This window comes from Humulus lupulus, chromosome 5 (genome assembly GCF_963169125.1).
Source record: "Humulus lupulus chromosome 5, drHumLupu1.1, whole genome shotgun sequence".
NCBI lineage: Eukaryota > Viridiplantae > Streptophyta > Magnoliopsida > Rosales > Cannabaceae > Humulus > Humulus lupulus.
This window is the reverse complement of record NC_084797.1, coordinates 91,643,621-91,668,910: the sequence shown is the minus strand read 5'-3', so window position 1 is coordinate 91,668,910 and position 25,290 is coordinate 91,643,621. Positions and strand designations below refer to the sequence as shown.

The 25,290-nt window shown below is 41.1% G+C and overlaps 1 protein-coding gene across 3 annotated transcripts in view; it reads right to left on the bottom strand.

The window, feature by feature from the left end:
* Positions 1 to 3,052: 3,052 nt before the first annotated feature.
* The window catches only part of LOC133777522 (magnesium transporter MRS2-A, chloroplastic-like), a 35,152-nt gene continuing 12,914 nt past the window's right edge, over positions 3,053 to 25,290 (bottom strand). The window contains exons 5-6 of one of the 3 annotated variants that reach the window (XR_009868627.1): positions 3,432 to 4,414; positions 3,053 to 3,307 (exon numbers count right to left, since the gene is read on the bottom strand). The gene's annotated coding sequence lies outside the window, so the exon portion shown is untranslated. The remainder of the gene's footprint in view (positions 3,308 to 3,431; positions 4,415 to 25,290) is intronic. The other 2 variants (XR_009868628.1, XR_009868626.1) reach the window with 2 other exon arrangements.

Sequence of the window (25,290 nt, the reverse complement as noted above, 5' to 3'; positions counted from 1 at the left end):
CCCCTTAATAAATCCAAAAGTTTGTGAGGATTTCACAGACCTTAGTTCGATATCACATATTCACCGCGAGCAGCAGTAAAAGGACAAGTCTTGGCTGACCTTATCGCTGAGTTCCTTGAGCTCCCAGACGACGAGTAGTGCGAATGACCTAGTATGCCTGAGCCCCAGGTCGAAGCTCCTTATTGGAAGTTATTCACGGACGGATCGTCCAACAAATCTCACGTAGGAGCAGGAGTGATATTGATAACGCCAGAAGGGCATCGATTTCACTGCGCTATTAGGTTCGATTTCACCGCATCAAACAATGAGGCTGAATATGAAGCACTCCTCGCAGGACTAAGGTTAGCCAAAGATATGAGTATAAAAGTGCTTGATATCTACAGTGATTCACAGCTGGTAGTGAATCAGGTCTTAGGGGAATATCAAGCATGGGGCCTCAAAATGGTGGCCTACTTAAACAAAACTAGAGATTTGTTGGCGCAATTCGAGAAGTATACCCTCCAGCAAATCCCCCGAGATCATAATTCAAATGCAGATGCTTTAGCCAAACTCGCAAGACGCTGACACTTTAAATATAGTGCCAATAGAGAGATTATGTGAGCCGAGCATACGAGCAGAGGAAACCAATATGGAAATCCGGATGGGGGATACATGGATGGCACCATACTTGGAGTATCTCACGAATGGTGTATTACCGGCAGATAGGAACAAAGCCAGAACTCTTTAGAGACAGGCTGCTAGGTATATACTGGTCGATGGTGTTCTGTATCGAAGGGGATATTCCATGCCACGACTCAGATGTATTACACCAGAAAAGGCTAAAGAGCTAATGAGAGAAGTACATGAAGGCTTCTATGGGGACCACGCTGGGGGGTAGAGCTTGTCGAAAAAGATTCTGAGGTAGGGTTATTTCTGGCCGACTATGAACGAAGACTCAATGGAGTTTGTGCAAAAATGCGACAAGTGTCAAAGATTTTCCAAGATCCCACGTGCAGCTCCCAACGAGTTAAAGCAGATGCAGAGTCCTTGGCCTTTCACGGTATGGGGTATATATTTGATTGGATCCTTGCCAACGAGAAAGGGTGGAGTAAAATACGCAGTTGTAGCAATCGACTACTTCACCAAATGGGTCATAGCTGAGCCGCTCGCTACCATAACGACCAAGAAAGTTCTTGACTTTGTCATCAAGAACATCGTTTGTCGATATGGTTTGCCTCGAAAAATTGTCTCAGACAACGAAACCCAGTTCGACAGTGACTTATTCACAGACTTCTGCGAAAGGCATGGAATCGTCAAAAGCTTTTCTTCAGTCGCACATCCACAAGCAAATGGGCAAGTCGAAGTAGTGAATAAAACACTTAAAGATACCCTGAATAAAAGGCTCGAAGACACTAAAGGAGCATGGCCAGAATAGCTGCCTGAAGTACTGTGGTCGTATAGAACTTCTCATCGAACAACAACAGGTCATACTCCATTTTCCTTAGCATACGGGTATGAAGCTATGTTGCCCGTTGAGTTAGATCCGCCCTCACATCGACGAATCAAATACGACCAAGACCAGAATAGCCAACTGATGATGGAGTCCCTAGACTCACTTGAAGAGAAACGGGAAAGAGCCCAACTTCGAGTAGCTGTGTACCAGCAAAAAGTCGCCCGGTATTTTAACTCAAAGGTGAAAGAAAGAAAGTTCAACATCGGAGACCTAGTTCTTCGATGAGTATTCTTAAACACCCGCGACCCAACTGCTGGAGTACTCGGACCAAACTGGGAAGGACCTTACCAGATTGAAGAAGTCCTTCATCCAGGCACCTACAAGCTTGCATGCTTAAATGGAGATCTCGTTCCACGCTATTGGAACGGAGAACACCTGCGCAAGTATTATCAATAAAGGACTGGCTTGTATTAATTTTTACTTTTTACAAGTTTTGAAAAAGGGTTTGCCATGTTATATGGCTAATCGCTTATAAGTGTAAGATCTTTTTAAGATCACTCGTAAAGACATGTTTAGTCCATTTTTAATATGAGAATTATAAGGGACTGTGCGCAGCCAGTCATTCTTGCCAACCCTTGTAAATTTTTTTTACAAGTATTTGTTCATTACGTGTGTTGTTTTGCTGTATTATAAGTGTTGCATTTCCTACCGAGCAGTAATGTTCGTACAGGTCATGGTCAAGGCAAGTGACCAAGGACCTAAAGCTCCTCAGTCACTTGGGGGGCATATAAGGTACATCGATAGTAAAGCATACCAAGAGGTATGTAAACACATGAACAAAATAAGTGAAAGCATGCTACAGAACTTAGAGTATTTTTCAAAATTCATATTTTGTCAAATCAAGCCAAAGTACTATGCTAGGTTCGGTCATGCGAACATATATTATAGTAAAAATAAAATATTATAATATCAAAAGGATTTCTTTTACACCACGAGCAGAACTGCTCGGATGTAACTGTTCAAATAAAAGAAAAAGTAACTGCCCTTGCAGCAACAAAAACAAATTGTCTTTACAGCACGGCCCGTGGGCCGTGTAAATGAAATAAAAAAGAAATTTTTTTTAAGGAGCTAGAGGGTTGTGAGGAGTGCCTTGGTCAGCCGAAGGACCAGCTTCAGCATCCGCACCATCAATCCCCCCTGCTAGGGAGATCTCTGGAGAGGCAGGCACTTTGGCCTTTTCTTCTTCTTCCAGCCGGATGGCGCACTGCGCCATCAGAGTCCTCTTCAAACGTTCAGACAGGTAGTCGAAGTTAGCCTCCCGGTTATGCTTCCAGAATTCATAGAAGCAGAGGTGAGTGGCTTCCTTGTACTTCTTCAAATCCCTGGCCCCGGCCTCCTCGAGCTCCCGCACTCGTTTTCCAAGCTCCTCCGCCTCCTGCCTGCTGGCGATCAGATCAAGCTCAAGCTGAACACATTCTTGATGGTTGAGCTTGGCGCTTTTGTAACGCCCTGGATAACCAAGACCGTTACACTGTGTGTTTTAAATAGTGCAAGACTTGCTAGTCAAGTCATTTAAACAAAGTGTGAATTCAATGTCATCAACAGGTTAGGAATAAAAGATTTTGGTCACAAACAGGCTATTTTCATTAAAAATGACAGTTTGATACATGGAAACTTGAAACAGGATTTAGACGTCTTAGTTATAACAAATTCCAAGAGCTACAAATAATTCAAGCCACTCTAATGGCAAAATATACATTTTAGGTTTCCGTCCCTGTACAATTCCTCGACCGTGGCGGCCGAGCAGCTGACAATGTACACCTCGCCCCCAGAGCTCTCCAACTCATGGTTGATTCAGCCTACCCTTGCCTTTACCTGCACCACGTAGCACCCGTGAGCCAAGGCCCAGCAAGAAAGCATGATAACATAGCAAGATCAACATCATTTATCAAATATTTCACAATGCACAACCAGGAATTTAACATTTCATAACATTTACCCAATTAGTGATATCACACGACAGATTAACAGTTTGTTATCCAAACAGCCAACAAGTCACGTTCATAACACAATATTCACAATCATAATCAGCAGTTCATCACATCATCAAATAATATTCAGGGTCAGCGCCCTTAGTCGCACCCTCTATTTAACACACTGTCTTCGGCTCTCTTGGGCCGCCCCCAGTGTAATACTCACTGACTCCGGCCAGCTTAACCGAGCTCAGTGATAGATAAGCTGCCTCAGCTACCAGTAGCCGAGCCGCGCCCTGTGCGCAAATATTGATTCCGACACTCTTAGGCCGGTTATCGCATGTCCCATGGCATAATAATACCATCTCATGACATGATATACAAATGTAGGGAGCTCTTAGTCCCATCGTGTCCACATGGTTAAACACATTCATATAACAATGCATACAAACATAGGGAACACTTAGTCCCAACCTAGCCACATAATCAGGTGCAGCTTTCTTACCTTTGGCTTTCAAACGAGCTAGATATAAGCGATGTTCCTTGAGCGCGATCCGATCCCCGAGCCCTAGCTTAGCACCCAGTCACAACCAAGATAAAGGTTACCATTAACAATCTTAAATGAGCTTCTAAACCAAGTTCTAGTCCATGGAGACAGTTTTGGTAATGGCTGTCTGGTTGCGCTTGTGCTTGGAGAGCTTGTATATCCTCTCCCTGGCTGAGCCGACCACGAGGCTGGGCAGGGAGCCTTCGGGTGGGGTGTTCAATGCCTCCCTGTTAGGAGCCTTAGAAGAAGACTGGGGATCGACAGGAGTGGGAGTCGGCTGCTCGGGGGAGGGCGGAGGTGGCGAGTTCTCCTTCGAGGGGGCAGTAGTTGGAGCATTGTCTGTTCGAGCCTTCTTCGAGGGGTTCTTGTTGCTTTCCCCTCAAGCCCTCTTGCTATCCTTCTTCGGGACAGAAGAGGCAGTGGCAGCCTGGTAGTGCTCAAAAACGTCTTCAGAGTCCATATCTGCACAAAAGGAAGCAACGCGAGTGGTGAGACTAAATGGTCACACATAGTAAAAGAATGAAAGTAAAAGGATTACAAGGAGAGTACCCGTGCTACAACTACTGGTCGTTACATTATTTACTGAACTACCTACTGCCTGGAAGAAATATGAATTTAAGGGGGGAGCATTCTTAAAGTTGCCATCCCCATCAAATAGATGAGAGGGAGTTGGAAAATGGTTTAAAAGCGAGATTTGTATACCATTTTCACCCAACGAGTCGTCAGAAAGTTCGGTAGGCTCAGCAGCCTTTTTTTTTTCCTTTGCCCACAGGAGCCAAGGGTCTCTCTGTTCGGTGAGGGACGGCGGGTTCGCTGATCGTAACCCTAGTTGTTCTCCTCCGCGGAGGAGACGCTTGGGGCTGCTGCTAGGGTTCCACTTCGGCATGAGCATCTTCCACCGAAGGTTCACTCGTCGCTTGTTGGAGATTCCAGAGGCCGGCCAACCTAAGGTTGGCCTCTGTAACTAAATTTTTGACACTCTTTTCAGCATTCGACATACTGGTTAAGAGTGCCGCCCTTGACTCCATCCCTGGAGTTGGGATTGGACGCAACCATGGGCCTGAAACACATTGAAAATTCAGGACATTGTGGAAGAAAAACACCAAGTGAAGAAGTTGGCGACGTGAGAATTTTTACCTCCTTGGGTGAAGGCCAGGTTGTTCGCAACCAAGTCGTGTGTAAGGAAGTATTCCTGGTGATACCTCCCCACATTGGAGATGTGGGTGGTGTCAGTCAGGAAGGTGCGCCCGGTTTCTTGGTGGCAAAGATGGAAAAACCCCGTGCCTTCTTGGTTAGGGTTGGACTTAAGGTCAAAGAGGAAGTTGACCTCGTGGGGGGTGGGCTCTGGCCATTTTTTAAATTTGTAAAGGATATAGAGTGCGACAAGCATTCTATATCCATTTGGGATAATTTGAAAGGGGGCAACTCCAAAATAATTTGCTACCCCCTGAAAGAATGAGTGAAGAGGCAATGTGGCACCTGCCTCAATCTGAAACCGTGACCAGGCGCTGTAGGCCCTTTGGTCGACGGAAGGTTTGACCAGGGTCACCCCTGTCAGTTTATATTTATTTAAGTAGTTGGCGATCATCCTGATCGTCACTCTACTCTCAGGAACAACATGCCACTCGACATCCGGCTGGGCAGCATGTCGAGGACAGGCATGCCTTTGCACATTGGCGTCATGAGTATTTTCGCTTCGACCACTGGTCGATGGGGCATCAGCAGTAGGCTGGCGGGGGGGTGTTAGGGATTTTTCTTTTCCGATCTTTGGTTTTAGTACAAGCCATCCTTTGGGTTGGAATTGGAAAGGTATTTGGGCTACGGTGAGAGAAAGGAATGTCTGGTATCAAAGTAGAAGGGTGTTCTTCACCTTCAAGCAGCTGAGCTAGGAGGTCGTCTTCAATGGGTCTTTCTCCATCCCAAGGGTCTTGCATATGAATTGCAAACAGACAAAGGAGGAGATAAGACACGTAGCCTGGAGATTTATGTGGGAGATTGGGATAACATTGCTCGCGTCTATTGACCAGCAGCATCCTATCCATACACTAAATTTGGTGCTAGCAATTTGAAAAACAGATCAAAAAGGAAATAAAACATTTTCTGAAAAGAAACTTTTTCAACTCCCAAAGGACGGGAAAAACCCAGTTTTTCGACTAGCTTAAAGATCAAATTTTTACGTCGATTTTACGCCCTAAATCTATGATCCTTACTATCAAACTAACTCCTAACTTATATAAAGCAGAAATACACTCTCTTTTCAAGCATCATATGGTCTATACAAGATCCTCACAAATTTCTGCTCAAGAACGCCAGAAATCACAGAACACAGTAACAACATGCTTGGCATCATAAAGAGTTTAAAAGACCAAGAGATTACCTGGGTAAAGGTTGGAGGTTCAGAGAAAATAAAAGCTTTGAGTCGGAGAGGTCTTCAGTAGGACGTCTGGATCTTTCAAAATTCTAGGCCCCGGAGCAAAGCTCTTGAAAAAGTTCTTGGCCGAAAATAGTGAGTAAAGGATTATAAGAGAGAAGAGGAGGTTACTTGTAAAGGTTGAAGTATAGCAAAAAGTGGTAATCATGACTTTCCCTTTTTCGAAGCGTGGAGGAGTGTATAAGCCGTCAAATTGGTTTCTTGAAAACCGAAAGGCTTGATTAGACATAATTAAGTCATGGTTTTCAAAAACGCATGAAGACTCTGACAGATTTCGTGGGGCACATGAACGGCTGTTTCCCTAAAGTTTCTTTATTGCTGATCGCACTAAACAAACTTAGGGGGCAAATGTTATCCAAAAAACATGTATGGGTGACATGGTAGGCATTTAGTACACGTGGCTGACACCTGGCGGAAGTCTTGTTCGACCATCGACCAGAAAGATCTCCATGGTGCAACGCTCAAACGTTATGCACGACCAGCTTGGTCGTCTACTCACTATATTTGGAGAAAATCTTGTGCAGTGATCATATCCGAGATTGTCTCCCATGATTTCCTGAGTATCCGATTATTTAGGAAATAATATCTGTAACAGATTCTTGTAACCCTCCTTGAGCCTATAAATAAGAAAAGGGTAGCTCAAGGGAGGGGACTTTTTTGCTTTTTAATTACTTGAGAGTATAGATTTATGAGAGAATTAGCGCGAATACATTATGATATATTGTTTATGATTCAGAGGTCGGTGAAACTCATAGAACCCTAGTTCTTTGATCACTCCTTTGAATCCCATATCAATAATAGCTCAAGTGGACGTAGGTTATTACCAATTTCTGGGGCCGAACCACTATAAATTCTTGTGTGCTTTATTGTTTTTGTCATTACATTCATTCTAACATATCTGTCCACATCAAGCATTTCTGACTCCTTGTCAGTTGACCAAAATCAAGGTCAACAAACAAAATCACTCTTTCAGTGTATATACAGGCACACCCTAATCCTTGATGCACCACACTATTATTCCATGTTCTAAGCAAGGACAGTGTCCACTGCACCGTCCTCCTGTACTAGCATATCCAGTGCATATCCTAATACCATGGCATGCGAATCAACCCTTATTTCAATCTCTTAGAATCCGGCACACAACTATCCATTCAAACAAACTTTATGTCTCTATGTTACTTTAATCAAGGGTATAACAATCCCCGAAGGTGCTTCGGGTAAAATTTGAGGTGTCTCACCAGTCTCACCGTGTTTCTAACCCCCCAAGGCATTCCTTTAACAATTTCCTTGCGGCTTTTATCTTAACTGAATCATATGCAATCCCATCACTTCCTATAATGTGACCTTGAATATCATCAAGAGAAAGCATAACTTATCCCTTCTGGAGCCTTACCTTTAATCCCTGCTTCCTCAATCTCAGTAGTATCAATAAAGGTATTACTCATATTCTGTTCTTAACCGGAAGTGGTCCAAAACATTCTTGATTGAGCTAGTTATGACTTGTCTGGATAAATCCTTCATCCTTGGTGATGGGTATCTATTCTTAACAAATACCTTATTTGGCTTTCCACATACAGTACGTACTCTTGCAGATTTGGCCTTCTCCTTAACCCATGGCGTGACATGTCCCATGGTAAGATGCTCCGTCTAATTACCTTTAAGTCAAGTAACTCCTTTGACTTAACCTTTTATTCTAGCTGCTCAACTAGCGTCATTCTTCATGATGTCTCTGGTACAGGTTCTATTTTTGCCTTATTACCATAGCACACTAAATTTCCTAGTTGCGACTGCAATCCTGAAAAATCCTTGTCAACCCATCTGAAATCCCATTGACCGATCCAGTTTCCCTTTGGTCTAGCTAACATAACCATAGTGGTACCTACCACAATGGCTAGGCGTCCTGTAATCGCAGCCGAGTCCTCTCCTTTTAAACCTGGAAGTCACCATTCTCTCTTACAGTCCATGGTTGTCCCTTATTGGCAAATTAATCCATACATAGGATCATACCGAGATAATCATATAACAATCCCAACCAATTCTTACTGCAAATTTTCTACCTGTAATACTCTGTCCCATTCCCTTGAAATTACCAATTTTCCTAGCAAACGTAAAATCTCAAGCCCCATAGCGTAATATTTATACGGTAGGTATCAAATGTATATATCTCTACTAAGAGGTACGTAACACAAAACTCAGTCAGTACAATATAAAGGAACGAGAACTACAACGCCAACCTGCCATTTTCGAGGGACCAGCTTTGGGCTCTAGCTTCCTCCAGGCAGACTCTCGAGTTGAGGTCAAGCTATCTGTACTCCTTGATTCTTTTATCTTCGATTTTGGGCAATGCTTCTTGATGTGCCCAACTATTCCACATAGAAAACATTCATGTGAATGTGGTAATTTTTCCCTTGTGAAGTCCCTTCAAGAGAGCCTCTAAATTACAAAGGATGTTAAAGACCATGAAACACATGCTGACAGAACGGTGCTTTGAGGCATGCCCACATAGGTGCCGCCAAGGAATCATGGACCTCGCGCTGAGCATGCATGGCTCCCCAACCAATGGCCTCGCCAGGTGAGGCGTGACGTACATATGCGCGTAAGTGTGGAGGCGTGCACAACGACCTCACATAGAAAGGCTTGTCACGCATGTGTTCCTAGATGCTAAGACGCGCGTAAGTCTTTCCCGTGATGTCACCATGGAGGAGTTTTGAAACGCGCACACCATTTTCTAAGGGCCTCGCTAAGCGAGACCGGATGCATAAGGCACCCCCTCATAGGTGCTGCCAGTGTAGCTTAGCGTGAAAGAAGGCCTCGATGCATCTCCAGGCGCCTAGGGTCACCCGCGTGACTTTTTGTGAAGAAGGGCCTCGCATAGCGAGGCCCGATACCTTCGAGCGCCTTAGGGCGCGACCCACGCATGGAGATGAGCTAACACCCGCGTGACTCGGTGGGCGGGAGGGCCTCGCATAGCGACGCCCGATACCTTCCAGCGCCTTAGGGTGCAACCCGCGCATGGAGATGAGCTAATGCCTGCGTGACTCGGTGTGCAGGAGGGCCTTGCATAACGAGGCTCGATACCTTCAAGCGCCATAGGGCGCAACCTGCGCATGGAGATGAGAAAACGCCCGCGTGACTTGGTGTGTAGGAGGGCCTCACTCTTTGAGCGCCTTAGGGTGCGACCCGCACATGGAGATGAGCTAACACCCGCGTGACTTAATGTGAAGGGGGGCCTTGCATTGCGAGGCCTGACACCTTCGAGCGCCTTGGGGTGCGACCCGCACATTGCCCAATGTTCTTGGATGCCGAAACACCAAGTTTTCGATCCATATTTCATTGACGAGTTTCTGCCGTCAACAATTTGGCGCCGTCTGTGGGAAGGACAAGCATCAAGACAACGTTCTTTCATCACTTCCAACAAGGAAAAATGCCAAGGCATTCAAAATGCTTGCGGCAACTACAAGATGTTCAGGTAGATCGGAGAACAACTGAGGGCCTCCAGGAAAGATCCTCCTCCGCCTAAGCTTGGAGATATGCCAGAGGAATGTCCTCCCCCAAGGGAGGAGAAGGAAGCATCATCCCTGGCTGTCCGGCCCGACGGACGTCATCCAGAGCCACCAGCGCACCCACATCCTCGGCCCTCGGTGGCACCACGCTCTGGCGAGCGAGACCCGGGTCCCTCGACGCGTAGGCCAGGCAAGAATCCCCAAGTACACTTTGTGAGTTCCAGTTCAAGGACTCACTTCTATGAGGACAAGATTTGCGAGTTACACAAAAAGAACCGAAGGCTGGAAACCATGTTAGAGAACATGCAGGAGGTTTTAAATGACCTTCTGCAAGGAAAGTTGAGCATACCCCTTACAAAGCATAAATAGAAAGAGCGAGAAAGAGGGGAAACCAATGTCCCCGTGGATGATGGGAGAACCTGAATTTCCACCAGCAACACTCCCCAGACAAAGTACCATGAGGGACCTAGGCCGGCGAAATACCCCCAGGAGCAAAGGCAGAGGGACAACGATGGTCGTAAGAACGAAGCCGAAGTCACCTCTAAGGAGGCCCTGCCTGACCTAAGAGAAAAACTCAATGGGAGGAGGTCAGAAGTAAGGACGACACCTCCTATGGCCCCTCCGAAGGTCAGAGAGAAGAGAAAGGTCAATCTTACCGAGTTGAGGGACTCCTTGTCGCACATGTGTGCCTAGATGCTGAGACGCACGCAAGTCTCTCCCGCGATGTCACCATGGAGGAGTTTTGAGATGCGTGCACCATTTGATAAGGGCCTCGCTAAGTGAGACCAAATGCATAAGGAACCCCCTCATAGGTGCTGCAAATGTAGCTCGGCGTGAAATAAGGCCTCGATGCATCTTTAGGCGCCTAGGGTCGCCCGCGTGACTTGGTGTGAAGAAGGACCTCTCATAGCGAGGCCCGATACCTTCGAGCGCCTTAGGGCACGACCAGCGCATGGAGATGAGCTAACTCCCACGTGACTCAGTGTGCAGGAGGGCCTCGCGATACCATCGAGAGCCTTAGGATGCGACCCGCACATGAAGATGAGCTAACGTCCGCGTGACTCGGTGTGCAGGAGGGCCATGCATAGTGAGGCCTAATACCTTTGAGCGCCTTAGGGCATGACCTGCGCATGGAGATAAGCTAACGCCCGCGTGACTCGGTGTGTAGGAGGGCCTCACTCTTCGAGCGCCTTAGGGCGCGACTTGCGCATGGAGAAGAGCTAATGCCCGCGTGACTTGGTGTGAAGGGGGGCCTCGCAACACCTTTGAGCGACTTGGGGTGTGACTTGCACATGGCACGATGTTCTTGGATGTCGAAATGCCAAGTTTTCTAGAAGTGTTGAGAACCCAAGATGTCGAGAAGAGCTGGGTTCGCGAGGCGCCATGTCTCGCCTTTATGCGCCTGCGTGAGAGCAACACTAGGAAAGACCAAGCAATCATTCCATGTCAAACTAGAATGGATAAAGACAACTGAGTATGTCATTCATGACATACTACAAGCTATCATACACATGAAGATATAAGGAGGTTTAAGGGGAATTAATGCCTTGGAAATGATAGGAGGACCATCAGGTACAAGGCACATGTACGAGTATGGGGTATACGACAATAAAGGAGTCAAATGCGTGATTCTGAAATCTGTATCCGAAAAGTAGTGGTGATACGAATTAGTATGGGAAGTGTTAGCATGTTCTGTACATCCCTGACCATGTGCTAGAGTCGACACCATGACTCTCTGCATCACTATGCCCTGCACCACTACCCTGACAATGTACCTATGTACGATCTTGTCCCCTGGGACTACCTTGTATCAAGGGCCATTAGAGCTCATCTATAAATAGGGTTCGACCCCTCAAACTAAGGGGTTGGAAAATTCTTGTAATATCATATTATTCTAAGAGCAATATACGAGTTTTTCTTCTACGGTTCACTTGCAATTTCTTTCAAATTTCTATAAGTTCCTCTGCGTTCAGAAGACATTGATTAAGTCTTTGAGTTTTCCATCCATATTTTGTTGACGAGTTTCTGCCGTCAACAATGCCTTTGCTCGACATTTTCCCAGATGGCGTCTCCTTGACTTGACGCACACTAGATAACTTCTCCAGACCTCATTATCGTTGTGGCAGCTACTCTGAATACTATGACCCCTCCTGTTAGGACCAAAAGTAGTAGCACTATCAGGGGTCTTTCTCTTCTGGTTGCTAGGGCCTCCGCCCTTACCTGGTCCCAAAAACAGGGGTAAAATTACCTGAGCTTCCTGCGCCACGACACTCTCGCTCCATATCTCACCTCTACATCTTCCATAGCAAGGGCCCTCCCTACCGCCTAAGCGTAGGTAGAAATCTTATGCACTGGAGCGACCCTAACTCTCTAAGCTACCTCAAGGTTCAGTTCTTGAATGAATCATTCTTTCTGGGCCACATCTATTGGTACCAAACCAAAAGCGAATTTGGCCAATCTATCAAATTCACATACTTTGTCAATGTCTTACTATCTTGAGCCAAATTCATAAACTCATTGGTCTTCGCGATTCAAACAGCGTCACAATATTACCTTTTGTTGAAAAATTGCATGAATTCCTCCCAACCCATCATGACAACATTCCGGGTCTGGGATATGACCTCCCACCACGTTCGGGCTCCTTCCGCAGCATGTACGTGGCACAAGCCACTTTATCATTGCCTTCCGCTCCTATATAGTCAAGGATGGTCCAAACCATGTCCATCCACTGTTCATCTCTGAACGGATCTAAGCCCCCTTTGAAAATTGGAGGATGATGCCTCTGGAATCTTTCATACAATAGTTCCCATCTGTTTCCACCCTCAGGCTGAACCAAAAATGATTCCATTGTTGTCGAAACATATGGAGCGACATTCCCTGATGGAACCCGTTGTCACAACCATCTAATCTCTTCCTCTTGATTTTGCAGTCTAGTCTGCATGTCAGCAAACATCTGCTGCCAATCATAGGGGGCAGATGGAGGATTCTGGCCCCGACTACTATTCACAACCCCAGCATTTGTTGGGATTTTATGCCCTAATTAAATTCCAATTTCTTTGTAATCTCATTTTATTATCAAAATCAATTTTTGACTTGGTTAATCACTTTGCTCACATGTTTTATTTTCATAAAATTTTATTAAATCTCTAGCATATAGCTAATCATATTTATAGTGACATAATCACAGTGGAATATAAATATGATTATATGTTCAAAATAAGTTAGTCCTAAGATTAGTCAGTGCACATGATTTACACTGACTTGTCAATCTATGTATGATCTACTTACAGATTGTAGTGTTATGTTCTTTCCAGAACATTAGCAAAGTAGATAAGATTAGATTTATTTGTTACATCGGACTGGATCGATATTGACAGTAGATAGGATAAGTAAACATACTGTGATCATCTATTCTATTCATATCATATAGTTGACCATAGGTCAATTCAATCTCAATTCTGAGTGGTTAGTATTCTAACTCATTGTACTATTTGAGTTCTTTGACTTGCTCGTTACCAGCTTATCCTACGGACTAGCCCATACTTACATCTTGGAAACTCAGCAGTATAATTTAGTGGGAGTGTTAATCATAGATATGAACATCTATAGCTTCTGATGAAGAAGTGAAATGATGGTTTCCTTTTAGTTTGGTTCAACGTGCTAAATGATAGAGATCTCATTTTAGCAATTAATATTAGTTTACTGAAATATCATTTACAAGGAACTAAGTGTTTTAAAGATAAAATACAATGAGGGGTAAAACAATATTTTAGTCCCACCTCATTATAGACCATCTATAGAGGATTGAGTGAAAATTATGGTTGTAACAATAAATAATTAATAACGTATCTATATTGCTTATAAAACGTCCTATGAATTCAAGAGTGCAATTCTGAGTTTTTAGTGGAGTCACGAGGAATTAATAAGTTAGTCAATTTATTTGTTAAATTTATGATAATTTATTGGAGCTTGATTTCATAGGCCCATGGTCCCCACTGTACCTTGGATAAATCATCTAGATAGTCTCAATTAGTTGATTTAATTATCAATTAGAATTATCAAAGTTTACTAGGTCAATTTTGGATAGTTGCACAGAGTTATGTAATTTAGAGAAGAAAAGAGAAATTATGGCAGATTTATTAATTAAGATAAATTGGTGTCTAAATTAATAAATAAGTTTAAATCAAGGTTCAAATTATAAATAATTAATTTGATAATGGATTTAAATAATTATTTAATTAATTAAATCAATAGAAAATAATACATGCTTTGATTTTAAGTCCAACAGGTTTATAATTAACAGGAAAATTTCACGGGCCTATGGCCCATGATAATTTTGACCTAGGGCTGATTATTGGCTATTATTTTATTGATATTTTAATTAAATAAATGACCTAATTGAGCCTATAAAAGAAATGCTAAGTGAGAGATGAAAAAACAAGTTTTTGAGAAGATCAGAAGATCTAGTTTTGATGCTCTTGGTTTTAGATTCTCTCGACAACATAAGTCCTTTTCTAAGCCTCAAATTTTCTCTTCTATTCTTCTTCTCTTTGTATTTATCTCATGTGTTGAGAATTTCCCACTCTAATCAAGGTGATTCTAAGGATACTTTGGAAGACTGTGAAGAAAATTGAAGAACGGCTTAGTTTCTTAGTAATACTCTGCGACGGAAAGGATATAAGGGTTAGAGAAACTAAAGGAATGACTCTATTATTTCACTGCGTATAATGTAAGTATTCTTACCATTATTTCTCTTTGAATTCAATTTTAGAAACATGTTCTAGGTTGTCTCATATTAACTTGTTTAATATTAGATCTACATGAAAATAAATAAAGATCATGTATAAGTTTCCCAACATAAACCTCGTGAACTAATTTATTCAGATGTTTGGGGTCTTGCTCCCATTACTGGTTTTGATCAATCTCATTATTATGTTATCTTTGTGGATCATTTTACAAAATATAAATGGCTCTATTTACTCAAAGAAAAATCTGAAGTTCCTACATTATTCTTACATTTCAAAAATTTAGTTGAAAACTATTTTCAAACTAAAATCATTAACTTATACATAGATGGAGGAACTGAGTATCATGGTGTGAACAAAATTGAAGAACAGTTCAGTTTCTTGGTGATACCCTACGACAGAAAGGATACAAGGGTTAGATAAACTGAAGGAATGACTCATTCATTCCGCCGCGTATAATGTAAGTGTTCTTATCATTATTTCTCTTTGAGTTCAATTTTAGAAACATGTTCTAGGTTGTCTCATATTAATTTGTTTAATATAAGATTTACATGAAAATAAACAAGATCTTGTATAATTTTTCCCAACACTGGCCTCAGAGCCTTTGATAATCTTTATTTTCAAGCACGAACATGGTAAAATTGAATTATTTGATGTGTTGAGTAATTGGGTAGATTTCATATATTTTTTTTATGCATATTGAATTTTATGTGATTATTAGCATATTTGGGTTATTTTGTTGTATTTTCTTTGCAAATAATTTTTATATAAATGCTTTATTTGATGTAAAACATGGGAAAAATTATTTAGAAAACATTTTTGGCTTGAAAAATTACACAAATTTTATTCAATGTTTTTTCTCGGGAAGTGGTCGCGACCACCATTTTTCGTGGGTCGCGGCCTGGGAGACAGACGCTAGTAGCCGCGACCACCTTAAACCCGTGGCCGCAGCCAGCACGCGAATTTTTGCCCAGATACTCCCGTGGCCGCGGCCACCAACTTTCCCTGGCTGCGGCTTGCGTTAATTTTTTTCTTAAAATTTGATTTTTGAATGTCTTTTTAATAGGTTAATATAAAAATATAAGTTTTGTTCTATTATTTAAAAATATATTTTTTGAAATATGATATTTTTGTTGTTTGATCTTTTAAAAATAGATATTTTCTACAAAGATTCAAATTCAAATTTAAAAATAGGTTAACTAATTAATTTTAAATATTTTAATATATTAAAATATTAGAATTATGTTATCAGATATTTAAGATATTTTTTAATACTTGATATTTTTTTTTAAATCTGATATTTAAAGATATTAATATCTGATTATTCTATGGATTTTAATATTTAAATTATTTGAAATTTGAAAATTTGTTGATTAGATATTTTTATAGATATTTGAATTTGTTTAACTGTTTAAGATATTTTCTCAAGAACAGCAGATGATATTTGTTTTAAAAATTTATAACTGGTTAGTTTTTAAAAATATCACGTTTTTCAAATCAATTAATAAAATATTTCTTTAATAAATGAGATTTAAATTAATTGTGGTTAATTGTTGATAAATCCTATATAAATTAAATTAATATTTTTCAAATTAACCTAAACCAAGTTGATTGTTGATAAATGAAATTTAAATTAACTTTTGTTCATTGTTGATAAATTTTATTTAAATTGACTTATTTTTGTAAAAAATTAATTAATTCGGATTTTTTGATAAATTCTAGAAAATTAATTGTGGTATTTTTGAAAATGAAATAAATTTTGGTATTTTTGCATAAAATTCATAGACTTGCTCATATAGTAACATGATTAGACCCATCCAATTATAACATGTCTATTTGCACTATATGTGATATTTTTGCAATTGGGGTTAGATGCATATAGTGACCCATATGTTTGCTTAATATATGGATTTTTCCAAATAAAATATTCATAAAATGATAGGTTTTATTTGGGCCCACTAGAAAATGTAAAGTTTAAATTTCTCTCTTGTGGGTGGTTTCACTTGTGAATGCCCATTTGCTTTGCATGACTATAGTGGGCCTAATCAATTAATAAAATGAAGGTTTTAATTCCTATCTTTTGGAACTTTTATGGAAGTATGGGCCTTAGTTGTAACGACCCAAAATTGCTAATAGGGTTTGGTGCCTTGATTAGCATGCCAGGAGGGCATAATTGGTTTATATGTGTGTTTAGTTAATTAAATGTGTGACTATGTGGCAAGCATGATCAATATAATTATGTGAGTATATTATATGTATGTTTATGAGTATTAAATATGCACGTGGACCCTTTACTGTTCATAAGGGCATATTTGTAATTTTGGCCCGTTGAGGGCATTCATGTGATTATATGTGGATATATTTGCAGTATATGGCTCGAGACAATCCTAGTGAGCGGATTAGCAAAATAGTCCCATCGAGGTTTAATACTCGGCTTGGGGGAGCCTAGGGGTATTTTGGGAATTTAGATAATATTTTGGAATTTATTGAATAATGAATAAGTATTTGGTAATTTATTAAACGTGACAGGATTAATTGGTTAATAATAGGAACACTTGAGGAATTAGCAGAAACCGGGGGGAAATGACCATTTTACCCTTATAAACCATTAGAGGGCTGAATAAACTTAAAGGGGCAAAGAGGTCTTTTATGGGTTAAGGATATACATAGAGAAGACTTGGGAATGTATCAGAATACACTAAAAGTCCCAAACACTCTCTCCCTTTCCTCTTACATGATTTCCCTCCCCCTCTCTTATGCTTGAAGAATTCTTGATGAACTGCAGGATAAAACCAGGGAATACAGCTGGGAAGCTTGGGAATTTAAGCTCAAGGATTGAAGTTTAGGGTTTAGCTGCCATTGAGGTAAGGATTTTGTTTGGTTTTTGTTAAGAATTCTGGTTTTTATGATCAATTGGTTTAGGTTCTTAGATAGTGATTTGTTGATGGTTGGATTGGAAGTTTCAGTAGAGTTTCATATGATACAATATGCTTAAAATATATGGTTAGGAGTCTTGAACTCGCTCCTGAAATTTAGTTGGAAGTTGGGAGCATAATTAATTGGATTTTTGGGCTGGAGGTTGGGGAAGCATGCTGGAAACCTAAGGATTTCTGGGTATGCGGGGGCGCACCACGACCCAGTTCTTGGGCGCCGCGGCCCGCATGCTCAGAAGGCCATGGGAGGGCATGCTTACTAGAGGGCACGCCGTGGCCCTAGGGGGGCAAGTCGCGACTCGCCTCCCTCTAGAGGCATGTGTTTGCGCCTCTGATTTGAGGCGCGCCGCGACCCTCAGGGCCAGGTCGTGGCCCGCCTAGGGAGCATTGTCCTAGGAAAGTTTTTAGGCTTGGGGAGGCTCGGGGGTTCGAGCCTAAGCGCCCGAGACGAATTCTACTACCCGGTTTAATAGTATTCGAGGTCCCGGAGGCTAGTTTTAGTTTCATAAACATTTATTTGGGTTAGGAATTGATGGTTACCCATTAACACTGTGACTAGGTTTATTGATAAGGCTCAGGACTGAGGATCGTGCTCGAGACCGTTCTTAATTCTTCGGTCAGGATTCGAGGTAAGAAAACTTCACCCTTGTCGTTGTGAACATGACTGAGGTTCCAAATAATTGAATATGTGTATTATGTGATTGTACAATTGTTATGTTATATGAAAATGAACGACCTAAGGGTGTCAGGGATGATGATAAGCATACTAAACGCAGCTCGGCCTTAGCAAGCCGGGGTCAACTAGATAAACAGAGGGCTCGGCCTAAGCGTGCCAACCTTGAACACTTGTGAAACTGGATAAGATATGAACTTGAGATTATATGTGTACCATTGGTTATTTTAATACTTGTATTTTGTTATATAGTTGAACTGGTTGTGTTAAGATTGATTGAATACTATGATTGTTATATGTGCTTGCTGGTTATGGTTTTCTTGCTGGGCCTTGGCTCACGAGTGCTACGTGGTGCAGGTAAAGGCAAAGGGAAGCTGGACCAACCATGAGTTGGAGGGCTCTGGGGGTGAAGTGTACATAGTCAGTTGACGTTCGCCACGGCCGAGGGAAAGTACAGGGACAGAGCCCTAAAACTTGTATTTTGCCATTAGAGTGGCTTTTTGTTGTATTAACTTTTTGAGATCGTAAATTACCACTTATACCCTGTTTTTGGGATCCCATGTATCAAGCATCTGTGTTAATGAAAATTAACCGTTTATGATCAAAATATTTTAACCCTAACCTGATAGTTGACCTTAGGATCACATTTTTGTTCAAACGACTTGATTAGCAAGTCTTGCACTATTTTAAAATACACAGTGTAACGGTCTTGGTTATCCAGGGCGTTACAACTTGGTATCAGAGTGATTTAGGTTTAAGGGTTCTTGAAGACTGGCTGACATGTACACTCGCTGCTAAAGATAAGCTCGACTCAGGGTTTGGTAACTGTATACATGTGATTATATGCTTAAATGTTTGAGTGAAATGTAAATGCTTTGTTGCATGATGAATAAGGAGCATAAGATACTTGTAGGGCCTGGCCCTTGACTGTTTTGCGATTATGATGAGGCAGGCTTATTAGCATTACTACTGCATGTGAATGAATGTTTAAATGCTTGTTTGCATCTTGATTGCATATTGATGGTTGAGTTTCAATGGTTGACCATGGAAAGACTGTTAACCTGTCATCATTACCTGACTGCCGAGTCGTTGATTGCAGATAAACTTAGATAGCTATGTGTCCAAGGCAATCAATACCATTAGTCGACACAGGGGTTGAGGCTAGAGATGATGAGCAGGGCCAGAACCCTTTGTCAGTCCCTGAGAACTGGCAGCAGATACTTGCTGATATGCAAGCCCGGTTACAAAGTCAGGAAGAGCAGATCCGTCTCTTGAGACAACAGGCTCTGTCAGGGAGTGCTGCACCTATAATGCCACCTACTATGGCACCATTTGTACAACCACCTGAGCTTGGGAACAGGTGGGAGACACTTTATGAATGGTTTAGGAGACATCATCCTCCAACCTTTGAGGGAGGACCAGATCCACTGAAGGTTGAATAGCGGAAGAGTATATTCACCTCCATCCTGGATTTCATGAGGGTAGAAGGTAATGATAGGGTGGCCTGTGCCACCTATATGCTTAGAGAGGATGCCTGCATTTGGTGGGAGGTGGCATGACAAACTTGGGATATTTCTACTTTGAGTTGGGATGGGTTCAGAGATCTGTTTAATCAGAAGTATTACAACGTTGCAATCAAGGAAGAAAAGGTGAAAGAATTCATGGGATTGGTACAGGGCAGCATGACAGTTACAGAGTATGCCCTGAAGTTTAATAGGCTAGCAAAGTTTGCAACAGACTTAGTGCCTACAGATGCGGCCAGACAGGACAGGTGTGTCCGAGGGCTTAATGCTATGATAGCCCGGAACGTGAGGATTACATCAGTACATGGGCAGTCAACTTAGCCCAGGCTGTTGAGAAGGATCTTACCATTGAAGAGGCAGAGAATAAGATTTGGAGGGAAAACACTGCAAGACGGGATGTTCCCAGAGCAGTGCCTCCATCCATAGGGTCTGGTAGGGGCGAAGGCCCCAGTGATCTGAAGAGGAAGACCCCTGGCACTTCGACCATTGTTGGTCCTAATAGGAGGGGTCGGGGTGCTCAGGGTGGCTGCTAGGGAGGCAGTGAGACATGGAGAAGTTACCCAGAATGCATGAGATGCAGAAAGTGCCATCTGGGCGAATAACGGGCAAAGGCTTGTTATCTGTGCGGGGTGGTGGGACACCTCAAGAAGGATTTCCCAACAGCGAAGAAGGAGGAACTAGGGAGGGTGGACAGCTTAACTCCAACTCGAGTGTTCACCTTGACGCAGGCCGAGGCCGAGGCCGAGGCTAGTCCGTCGGTAGTGACAGGTCAGCCTTCTAGCGCTGGCTCTTCATATATTGTATTGATTGACTCTGGTGCTACACATTTGTTTGGTTCTAGTAAGATAATTGATAGATTGTATAGACCTGGTGAGTATTATACTGTGGGGTTTTGGACTATACTGCCTCCAGGGGAACATGTAGTATCTAGGTGATGAATTAGAGCACTGCTAGTGATGGTAGATAGTATGGAACTATTAGTTGATTTGATCGAGTTGAGTATGGATGATTTTGATATGATTCTAGGGATGGATTGACTAGTCAGATATGGGGCTACTATAGATTGTAGGAAGAAGATGGTGACTTTTGAGCCTGAGGGTGAGGATCCCTTTGTTTTCGTGGGTGCTGTCCATGGACCCCGCATACCCATGATATCAGCATTGAGGGCTAGGGACCTATTACAGGGAGGTTGTATAGGTTTTCTAGCTAGTGTGGTGGATACCACCAGAGTTATGCCAGTGGGGTCGGGAGAGACCAGATTGGTATGTGAGTTCTTGGATATGTTTTCTGAAGATTTACCAGGACTGCCGTCACATAGGGAGATTCAGTTCTTCATCGAGTTAGCGCTAGGTACAAAGCCAGTGTTAAGGGCACCATATAGGATGGCTCCGGCGGAACTGAAGGAGTTGAAAATACAGTTGCAAGAACTTCTAGATTTGGTGTTTATTAGACCCAGCTTCTCATCATGGGGTGCTCCGATTTTGTTTGTGAAGAAAAAGGATGGAACTCTGAGAATGTGTATAGACTATAGGGAGTTAAACAAGTTGACCATTAAGAAAAGATACCCTTTACCAAGAATCAATGCCCTGTTTGATCAGCTGCAGGGAAAGGTGGTATTCTCGAAGAATGATCTCCAATCTGGTTATCACCAGCTGAGGATCAAGGACAAGGATATTTTGAAGACAACTTTCCGAACGAGGTATGGGCATTATGAGTTCTTGGTCATGTCGTTTGGTTTGACCAATGGCCCAGCAACATTCATGGATCTGATGAACAGGGTGTTCAAGAACTTCTTAAATCAGTTCGTGATTGTCTTCATCGACGACATTGTGGTTTACTCCAGTTCAGAGGCAGAGCATGAACAACATCTCCGGCAGGTATTGCAAAGATTGAGAGAGCATTGGTTGTATGCCAAGTTTAAGAAGTGCGAGCTCTGGCTACCTGAAGTGACATTCCTTGAACACATTATTGGTGGACATGGGGTTGAGGTGGATCCAGCTAAGGTAGAGGCAGTGAGAGATTGGTAGAGGCCAAGGAACGCCTCAGAGATTTGGAGTTTCCTTGGATTAGCGGGATATTACAGATAGTTCATGGAAGGGTCTGTGAAGATTGCTGCACCGATGACAAAATTGACACGGAAGAATCTGAAGTTTATCTGCTTCTAGGAACTGAAGTGACGACTGATTACTGCTCCTGTGTTGAGTCTTCCTTCGGAGGGAGGGAAGTTTGTAGTATACTGTGACACATCGAGATTGGGATTGGGATGCGTGATGATGCAAAATGAGAAGGTTATTGCTTATGTGTCACAACAACTGAAGAGTATGAGCAGCGGTACCTTACTCATGATTTAGAGTTGGTAGTGGTAGTATTCACACTAAAAGTTTGGCGACATTACTTGTATGGAGAAAAATGCGAGATATACACTGATCATAAGAGCTTGAAGTATTTCTTCACCCAGAAGGACTTGAACATGAGACAAAGACATTGGCTAGAGTTGGTGAAGGACTATGATTGTGATATCCTTTACCACCCAGGGAAAGCCAACGTAGTGGAAGATGTGTTGAGTCGGAGGGGCCCAAGACAATTATTTAGCTCTACACAGATATAAAAGGAGTTGGCTAAAGAGATGGCTAGAGCAAGGATAGAGCTGATAGTGGGTCAGTTAGCCAATATTACCTTATAATCGACCCTTCTAGTGTAGTGTCCCAAAATTTTACTTAGCTAGATAGTAGTAGTAGTTAGTAGTAGTTTGTAGTATGTTAGTTTCCGTGGATTTTGGTTCAAGCCGGGGCTTAGTTGGAAACTCATAGCAATAGTTATGAATTTTATAAGTTTAACCTATAGTTTAGAAATATTAATTATAGCATAAGGTTTGATTAATATTGCTAGTTTTAGAAATATTATTTATTATAACCTAAGGTTTAGATAGAATTATTTAGAATGTAACACTTATCATAATCATGTTTATTAAGGATTTAAGTATTTTTGATGAACAGATTAATTAAAAGAAAGATCTAGAAGCTCTAGAACCTTCCAGAAGCTGCTAGGATCATGTTTTGACTCTGTCAAAGCTATTTAATCAATTCAAAATATGCTGAAAAAGTGTAAATACGTGTTTGATATATCAACGTATGTCTATATATCGCAGCTATAGGGGTTGATATATCGCGTAAGGAAGATACGGAAAACATGTCGTCTTTGCATGAACGAACGAACGGGGCTCGGGAAAATGGTCTAGGCGATATATCGCCCCTGGGAGTGCATTTTTGAATATTTGAGGATTTTAAATTTAAAAACAGCCTTAACCACTTAGATCTGCCTTTGAACGATTTTGGCCGAGTTCTGGGCATCTGTTGAACAAAAATTTAAATCCTTTTCATTTTATATTCATTTATTTATTCAAATTTAAAGGTGTTAGTTTCACTCTTTGAACTCTATAAATAGGACCTAGTACTCAACCATTTCATTCATCATTCAAGCATTGTTCAGAGTCTTCAAGCTGCTAAGTTTACTATAGAGAGAAACACTTGGGTTTTGGGTTAAAAATATTTTCTAATCTAAGCTTTTCTAAACACTTGGGAAGTGAGATATAGTGTTATTTTGGCATCGAGGTATAGATCAAGTCATAGTTATTCAAGGTATTCCTATCCTTAAGTTCAGGTCTTCATGGTTCTTTAGTTTTCTTTTATTTTCTTTTAGATCCTAACTCTTGTTTATGATTCTTGGTTAGGTGTTTAAGTTTCTTGAAACTTAAGGTTCTTTCCGGTAAGTTTCTTTTTTGATGGTTTAGTTCTCTTTCATCTCTTTTTCTTTAGAGACTCATGGTTCTATTGTTGGTTTTAGGAGTGTTCCAAATCTTGTTCTTGTTCCCAAATATCCCGGTTTTTTGTAAGGAAAATAGATTAGATAATATGTGTTTATATGTTTATGTTATGATATGTTTTATGTTATGATATATATAAGTATGAATATGTTTTGTAGTCGCCTGGGCATATGACTTGCTTAGATAGCAAGCCCCAAGAATTTTGATCATTTTCATGATTTAGAGTTATGATTTACCCTACCTCGATTAGGAGACAGAGGACCTAGATGGGTTATCATATACTATAGTGTGATCTAACCTACCTCGATTAGTAGACAAAGGACCTATATGGTTTTACCATGTTAATGAGTTAATGGCCATTAATATTGTAGTCCTATATGATATACTTTTTTATAGTCATATGTTTTATAGTATATGTATATGATATAGTATTATGTTTATGATTTATGATATATGTTGTTAGTAGATTTTCCTTGTTGGGCATTAGGCTCATTCCTTTATTTTTAGCATGATGCAGGAAAATGAACATGGAAGGCAGGAAGGATTCGTGGCAGCTTGGCATGTGTGTTAAGGATGAATGGATTGAATGAACTACATGACGATCGAGGATGACGTTATTTTTAAGTCTTTTGAATTATGTTTTGATGTATTTCCACAATTCGTATTTAAACAATTAAAGTTTATGTTTTATGTTTTATAATAATGGGATCCCATATCACATTTTATATTCCATACCATATTTTGTATTTCGTACAATACTTTGGGTTTTAAATAAAGTTATGTTATTTCATATGAATGTGTTTCAAAATAGTAGCCATGTTAGAAGTTTTTAATGGTCCGAGGTCTTAGAAATAGTCAGATCATTACAGTTTGTATCAGAGCCACAATTCATATGCATGAAGTTCTCCTTGATACACACGCACGAGCTCTGAATCTAACTGCCAATGTAAGTGTTATGTTTATTATGCTTATGTTTATGTTATTCGCTAACATTTTAGCCATTATGTTTTAGTAAAGAATGGATGGAGCCTTGACCTATCATGATATCTGAGCCATTAAGGCATTGAAAATGATTAGAGAGCCAAGGAATACAATAGGAGTGTTAGAAAGAATCACTCAAAGATTGATCTTGTTCCACAAAGAGATAGTCCATCTTCAGACTACTAAGCAAATTATGATGAGAGCTACAGAACAATATGTCCTAGTAATTATGCTTTTTAAAGATTTTTCTTCTATAATTTCAACATTAGAAGAAATATGGGAGACTATAGATGATGACGATGATTTACCGGTAGCTATGAGATATTATTTTCTCATACTTAGGTTCACCTCTAAGTTGGAATTTCAATTCACTAATGAGAAAAAGCATAGAATCTTTATGAATCTCCCCTGAGGTAATTTTGAGGCTCAAGATAATGATGAATATGAAGAAATAGATGATGATATGTTAGATGAAGGGTCAGATGTAGGAGATCCTGATTTTTAGATTCACCCTAGTTATGTTAGTTTAGTTTATTTATTTTGCATTTATGATTGTACTTTGTGAAAACCTTTTTCCAAATGAATATTATTGTTATTGTTATTTTTTTTAATGACATGCATGAGTTTGATTATTTTTACAATCATAATAAATTTAAATAAATAAATAATGACTGAGTTCGGTGAGGGTGGATACAAATCAATGAACCGGGTTCTTTATTGAGAATT